The sequence below is a fragment of the Heptranchias perlo genome, chromosome 1 (genome assembly GCF_035084215.1).
Source record: "Heptranchias perlo isolate sHepPer1 chromosome 1, sHepPer1.hap1, whole genome shotgun sequence".
Classification (NCBI taxonomy): Eukaryota; Metazoa; Chordata; class Chondrichthyes; order Hexanchiformes; family Hexanchidae; genus Heptranchias; species Heptranchias perlo.
This window is the reverse complement of record NC_090325.1, coordinates 92,190,556-92,198,764: the sequence shown is the minus strand read 5'-3', so window position 1 is coordinate 92,198,764 and position 8,209 is coordinate 92,190,556.

Below are 8,209 nucleotides of genomic sequence, written 5' to 3'. Positions count from 1 at the left end.
GACATGGTGGGGCCATGTCTTTGTTTTAAAGCAAAACCGATCAACACTTCGGACGTTGGATACAAAAGGAAGCCTTGTGTGACAAGCTCTAAAAATTGGAATTAACAATGACCCATCGGGAGAAGCAATTGCAACATGATGAGGGACCATCAAAAAGCCATCAAAGATTCTTAAGGACTTTGTAAGAACTGTTTAAACAGACATGAAGTGTTTTTTTAAAGTGACGAAGACCATTGTAGGAGAGGGATATAGAAATGGAAACTCGAAACCTTCTCTCTCTCTCTCTGGCTCTTGCTTGCGCTAGTGTTCTGCTTGTCTTGTTCTGCCTGACTCTGGAAGGAAGAGCAGCTTCCAGCAAACAACAAGGCGAGGGGGCAACAACAGAGAGAAGGTCAGCAGCTCTAGAAGCAGGCCGACACACAAGAAGAAACCAGAGCAACAGCCCCAGCGACCATCAGACACCTCACGGCAACAAGGGCCTTATGAAACAACCAACCGAATATTACCACCAACCAACCGGGTAATATTGGGCCACCGCGACCAAAGAAAACCAACTCGGGAGAAAACTAAAGATCCGCAAAGTTTCCACTCTACAATCTATTTCTGACTTACCTCTGGGTGAATTACTGTCAAGGATTCATTTGGTGAGCATTATCTCTGGCCCTTTAGAGTCCAACCTAGCTAGTACAGTGGGATTGGGAGGGATGAGGTATCTTTCTACTGTAATTTCCCTCATGTGTACCGACGTGTTCCCCATTTTATTAGAGTTTTAAGATTGTTGTGTTGTATTTTCTCTCTTGAATAAAGGTCAAAGTTTCTTGCACCAAAACCAGTTGTCTGCTGCACTTTGTCACAACCCCCAAATAAGTCCAAGGTCTAGAACCCAGGGAGTGGGAGTGATTCAAACCGCTCAGAAGTCAGAGGCGAAGCTGACACACACCACCTCCCCCTACACTAATGTTCATCACTGTTAGTTTGGTCAGTGAGCAAGCCACTGAGAAATCTACATAGGTAGACTTTCTATGGATTGCACACACATTCTCCTTAGGACACATCCCACTTACTTTACTTTAGAAAGCTTAGGCACAGGTTGGCATAGGGATTGCTAACGTTGTGCAGGGATATTGCTGGAGTTTAACCAACTAAAACTATACAGCTTACCAGTACAGAACACTGGAACCCTTTAGGACATTAGGGTGCATGGTTTCTGGAGTGAAGCTGGAAGAATCTGAGCTCCTAGTTAGAGATCGAATCTGCAAGGCCCCATCAATGATCTAGGGTGAATGGTGAATCATAACAATACCCTGAGATACTGTAGACCTGCCTAGTTCAGGGATCAGATCATCAAGTCTGCCACAATAGGCTGACTTGATTCCAATCTTCCATCAGCAGGTGTGCCATCTTGAAGCCAACTCAAGCCCAAGGACACCCTGAAGGGGGATAGTCATTAGGTAGTCATTAGAAAACTGATAAAAATGGGTTTGAGGCCTTGCTAAGCAGACCTTAGTAACCAGGAATTCTTTACAAGCAGCATGGTGAGCAGCACAGCTGAGGGACAGCAAACTGGGAGTCAAGGAAGAGGAAAACTTGGGGTCGGAGGATTGGGCTCGGTTGGGGGGGAGAGAGGAAGAATAGGCAATAGAGTGGGTGTGGGGGGGAAGGGGTGGGGGCCCAGCATTTCCTACAGAGCCGGGAGCAGCAGCAACAGCAATGTGGTGAGTGGGAGCGGCGCCAAGAGAAGAACAGCCATTAGGAACAGGAACAGCCCATTCAGTACCTTGAGCCTGTTCTGCCATTCAATGAGATCATGGCTAATCTGTATTAAATCTGATTGAAGGGGTGAGTGAAACCTGGAGACTTTACTGTGGGTAAATAATGAAAGATTGTTTCCACTGATGGGCGAATGGGGAACAAGAGATTCCCACTGGAAGAACTAAGTGGGAAGGGAAAAGGAAGGCTTTTTCACTGAAAGCTATTATACCATGGGATGCTATATCACAAGCAGCTATTGAGACAGAGCCTAGAACATTACTTAAAAGGGATTGGGATAAATATTTGAAAAGAAAGAATATAAAAGGATCTGGGGGGGAATGGGGTCATAGGAGAGAGCACCAGCACCAGCACAGGCGCCGAGGACCATGTGGCTTCCTCCTGTGCTGCAATTTCAATCATTCCAGGAAAACTCCTTTATTGAATCTGAGCCCAGGAAGTGGTTTAGAAATGTTGGCTAACAACTTTAGTACATGAGATATTTCCCATCACCAATTGTTTTCCTATTTTACCTCTAGCTTTCACTCATCTCGAGAAAGTGCTGGGTATGTTCCAAAGGTACTGGTAGGCCTGCAGTATCTCACTCAGTGGCTATTTTTCATGTATGAGCCGAGTCAGTAAGTGTCTACAGACTGTTCAACATTGGAAGGCATTACAGTCAAACTCAATCCTGTTCTTATGTGAAATCAATACATACAGGAAGTGGAAAGCCCAGCTTATTTTGCCCTCACTGATCCAGGGCCACTGACACTAATTATACCCACCCCCCTAATGGCTGCTCCTTCTCAGAACTGGTAACTAACACTAAGACCAGGGATCAAACCTGGCACCTTCCTGGTTTGCACAATCTATTACTTAAATTAGGTCAGTGTTGTCCAATACATTAGCCACTGGCCACATATGGCTAATTGTGAATCCAGATGTGGCTAATTGCATTTCTGATTAGTAAATAAAAAAATAAGTAATAGACACCATCATTGGGCATGAGATCTCAATACTCATATTCGCATGGTATATGCATGTGTACTTTAACCTTTTTGTGTGTAAGCGCTTTACACTTCCTTGGTTATTGAATGGCCGTAAATGTTTAAGTAAATATACATGTGAAGCAGATTTACCTGCATTATGTGAAGCTATGTAAGACAGAGACTGTCCACAGTAAACTGGGCAAATCTGTTAATGGGTAAAACGACTGATGATCAGTGGGAAATGTTTAAAGAAACATTTAACGTGATACAGAATCGGTTTATACCCGAGGGGCAAGAACTCGACTTGCCAAAAAAACAGCCATGGAAAACTAAAGAGGTAAGGGACAGTATAAGACAGAAGGAAAGAGCATACAAAAAGGCAAAAAATGGCACAGATCCTGACGAATGGGAAAGATACAAAGATCAACAAAGGGTCTCAAAACAGATAGTAAGAGCTACAAAAAGAGAGTATGAAAAGAAACTTGCAAGGGATATCAAAACCAACACGAAGAACTTTTATAGTTACATTAGGTAAAATAGGGTGGTCAGGAGCAGTGTTGGCCCCTTAAAAACTGAAAGTGGGGTTATTGTCATTGACAATGGGGAAATGGCGGACATGTTGAACAATTACTTTGCGTCAGTATTTACAGTAGAAAAAGAGGATAGCATGCCGGAAATCCCAAGAAAACTAATATTGAATCGGGGACAGGGACTCAATAAAATTAACATAAGTAAAACAACAGTAATGAAGAAAATAATAGCACTAAAGAGTGACAAATCCCCAGGACCAGATGGTTTCCATCCCAGGGTTTTAAAGGAAGTAGGTGAGCACATTGCAGATGCCCTAACTATAATCTTTCAAAGTTCTCTAGATTCAGGAACTGTCCCTCTAGATTGGAAAATTGCACATGTCACTCCGCTTTTTAAGAAAGGAGAGAGAGGGAAACCAGGGAATTATAGACCAGTTAGCCTAACATCTGTTGTGGGGAAAATGCTGCAGTCTATAATTAAGGATAGGGTGACTGAACACCTTTGTCATTCTATAGTTACAATCTCCCACCATTGGTGGCACTGTAGCCCCTTTATCTCCCATTGTCCAGCTGTACAACCAATGTAATGTAGTGCCTGCCTTCTGTGTGCTAGCTGCTGAATCCTTAGTTCTTCTGCTGACTTCACTGATGTTGTTGCTCTTCCCACTGGGACAAAAACAAGCCTGCTCAAAAAGATTGCCATTTAAAAAAAAAAGTCAACCCCACAACTCTCCGTGCACAGAGAGCAAGCTTGTTGAAGCTCTGCTATAAGTACTTTTGCAGCAAGAGGTCGTTTTGGAGTTTTTTTTAGAGCAAGAAAGACTGCTTAATAATGACAGCTCAGTAAATAACACAATATTTGGACTGGCGGACTCTTCCAAAACTTAACCATATTTCGGCAATGTTACAGTAACTGCAACCCATTTTTAAATAAACTGCTCAGATTTGTTCAGTGTGGTATCACCTACCCGTGTTGCTGCAAATGAATAATATCAATCTAGGCTCAGTACTTAATCCAATCCCAGTACAATTGAGATTTGTCATTTTCAATCGCTTACAATTTATTGAAGTCCTTTTACACATGTCTCAATCAACTCACTGCATTAGCTTGTTCAACTTGTCAGCATTCATCTGTATACTGGATAAATGTGTATCAGATTTTTACCTTCAATAGAATTTCAATATCTGTTTATAAGAGGGACAAGAATCAAAAATTTGGGGTCTAGGACAAGCCCCAGGACTGGACCCTCAGAAGCATTTCATTTACATTAGCTGGCAGGCTGGTACTCCTTCTCTCACTGGGTATATTAGCCTATCAGTGGATTTCTAGGCCAGAAACAAGGAAATTCCTGGCCTAGCAGTTCCTTCCCCCAAGTCACACCATATCCGAAGTGGGAGACCATGCTTGATGTGGACAGAAGTTCCACCCAGACAAGGTCCTGTGGAAACTGCCAGGAAAGGCTGGGACCCAGTGTATCTGGGTCCTGGCCTAATTTCAGGTGTTTGTGCTGCACTGCCACCAGACTTACAGTGGGAGTGCACCAGGAGGGCTATAGAATTTTGGCCCCATCATTTTTGGGAGCAATGAAAATAACGAATCAAAAACAAAGTAAAGGATGAACTCTTCAACTTCTTCTGAGGTAACTAAAACAAAAATGATGTACACTATATAGCAGTTGATTTCCTGCATGTACAGTTAGGAAGTATAGTAAGAGAGCCAAACAACGGTACTGCTGGGGAGAACACTGGTAAGTGTGGAAGGACTCTGGCAGAAATGCCTCAGAGCAGGTCTTTATATTTTATAATGTATTCTAAATGATACAGCAGCTGCATTTCTTTTCTTTGTGCTAATCTTAGAACTTAAAACATCCAGGAAAACAAAACGATTCATTTAAACATGGAAAAATAGTAACAATTTTTAAGTTTGGAGGGAAGTACTGAATAAAAATCCTGATCTTAAACATATTTATTTAACCAGAATCTTTTGGCAACATTAATTACTATTACAGAAATATTTGATAAATAAGGAAATATGCAAATTAATTTAATCTTTCCTTCAGTTTTAAATATTTCTTGATCTTTGCTACAAAATCCAAACCTTAAATGGATGGACAGTAAAGGTAACAAATAAGCTGCTCCCTCATTTCACAGGTAGAAATGTATTTATTTAAGTGTGGCGCAAGAGAACAAACTTATTTATCTACTTGCAATAGATAAGGAAATCACTATTTATTTTCCAGGAACCACTTACTTCATCATCTCTGGGGAGGTCTCTTAAAAGCTTCTCTCCAAATCATTTCAATGGAGATGTGCACCCTTCAACAACAACAACTTGTATTTATATAGTGCCTTTACGTCCCAATGTGCTTCACAGGAACATAATCAGACAAAAATTGACACCGAGCCAAAGAAGGAGTTGGGTGACTAAAAGCTTGCTCAAAGACGTAGGCTTTAAGGAGGGTCTGAAAGAAGGAGAGAGAGGTAGAGAGGTTGAAAGGTTTAGGGAGGGAATTCCAGAGCCTAGGGCCTGTACGGTTGAAGGTACAGCTGCCAATGGTGGGGCTAAGGGAGTGGAGGATGCACAAGAGGCCCGAGTTGGAGGAACGTAGAGTTCTTGGAAGGTTGTAGGGCTGGAGGAAGTTACAGATAGGGAGGGGCGAGGCCATGGAGGGATTTGATAATGATAAGAAGAATTTTAAAATCAAGGCATTGGTGGACTGAGATCCAATGTAGGTCAGCGAGAACAGGAGTAATGGGTTAGCTGAACTTGGTGTGGATTAGGATATGGGCAGCAGAGTTTTGAATGAGAAGTTTATGGAGGGTGGAAGATGGGAGGCCATCCAGGAGAGCATTGGAATAGTCGGGTCTTGAGATAACAAAAGCATGGATGAGGGTTTCAGCAGCAGATAAGTTGAGGCAGGGGTGGAGATGAACGATGTTACAGAGGTGGAAAAAGGCGGTCTTTGTGATGGAGTGGACATGGGATTGGAAGCTCAGCTCAAGGTCAAATAGGACACCAAGGTTGAGAACTTCTCCTACTTCCACATCCCAGATTCATCATCAGTAACCCCACAGGAAAGCTGCTCAAGAAATAGACAACAAGGGTGGATGAAAGTGCTGAAAGGTTCTCCTTGTATTTAGTAAAACTTCAGTAGACTCTCTTTATAGTGATGTCCTTGAGATACAAAAATGTGTTCCAGCAAGGGACATGTTTTATATTTCTTTCCTCTTTACAAGGAAGCCAGAGATAGCGTGAAGAAAATGTTCAGCTGAAGAATAGGCACAACAGCACAAATGCTGTGTATAGGGACTGCCAAAGGTTCACTTGTTAAGTCCATACACAGAGTGGAACTAAGCAATACAGATGAGGATAATACTACGTTTGATTCGTAAGTTAACTGGTCTCAACTCAGGCAGCAGTATAATTTGCAACAATGCCCCTGGCTCATAAATGGAAAAATCGACCAAAGTCCCCCCTCTGGAAACCTATTGTGAGATTTCTACTGGAACATGCATCTGGATGGATATTAGGTAAGTCAGATTTGAGTTTCAGTTTGATGCCCTTCTTAGTAGCACCACTACCACTCGCTGTCTAGGTTCTCTCATGATGAATAATTCCTTGGGAAAGGTAATGGAGGGTAAGTAGTACCCATTGAACCATATCCCAGCATAAATGAGTATCTTCAGCAGAAGAGGAAGATAATTGGAAGTGTAAAAAACAAGTGATGTGTGTGCCAGTGATGAGTGAAAGTTTCCACATGAAAGTTTGAATTGGTTATTTGTTTTGTAATATGTCTTAAGTGGTTGAGCTGATTGAATATCTTTTGTTTACGTACATCTAAGAACACAAAAACAAGAACAGCAACAAGGATTAATCAAAGGATAAAATCCTGGAAGGACTGTACCATCAGTTGCGGGAAGAGGGAAGTTTTTTTTTTGATAAAATGACTTAAATTGAGCCTAGAATAAAAGCAGGATTTCTTTAGTAGAAATAAGCACTATTGCAGAAATGATTGGCGAAGAAGGAAAAGTGCAAGTTAGTTTAATATATTCTTCAGTTTGGTTCTCATTTAAAAAAAACCCTCTAGCCCAATAGAACAGTCTGCTTATTCAGTGGCTGCTGGTAAGACATGCTAATCGATTTCTCTCTCTCTGAAAGCTATTATAATTTGTAATAATTTTGTTCAGAACATTGCATTATATACCTCTAGCCTTGCTGGAAGCATGGAAGGAACTGCAACACACATTATTTAATATCTGTGGCTTTTGGCTTGCTGAGAAAATGCCCATTTTAACAGTCTGTTTACACCTCCCCATTGTTAGTAGCACTAGAGAGGCAGTGTACAGGTATGCTGTGAGACTGCGAAACAATGAAGAAAAGGGTAGATCAGCTTTCTTTGTCTTGGGCTCCCGAATTTTTGTCTCAAAAACTGAAGCAAATTGTTTGCTGCAAAAACGCCAGCTGAGAACAGAACAGAGGTTGTTGCACAAGATCAGGGCTCATGAGATTAGATAAATATATTAGCATGGATTGAAGATTGGTTAATGGACAGAAAACAGAGAATAGAAATAAACGGGTCATTTTCAGGTTGGCGATTAGTAGGGTGCCGCAGGGATCAGTGCTTGGGCCTCAGCAGTTTACAATATATATCAATGACTTAGATGAGGGGACCGAGTGTAATGTATCCATGTTTACTGGCAAAGCTAGTGGGAAAGTAAGCTGTGAGGAGAACGCAAAGAGGCTGCAAAGGGATATAGATAGGTTAAGTGATTGGGCAGGAAAGTGGCAGATAGAGTATAATGTGGGGAAATGTGAAATTATCCTCATTGGTAGGAACAATAGAAAAGCAGAATATTTTTTAAAAGATGAGAGACTAAGAAATGTTGATATTCAGAAGGATTTGGGTGTCCTTGTACATGAATCACAGAAAGTTAACTTGC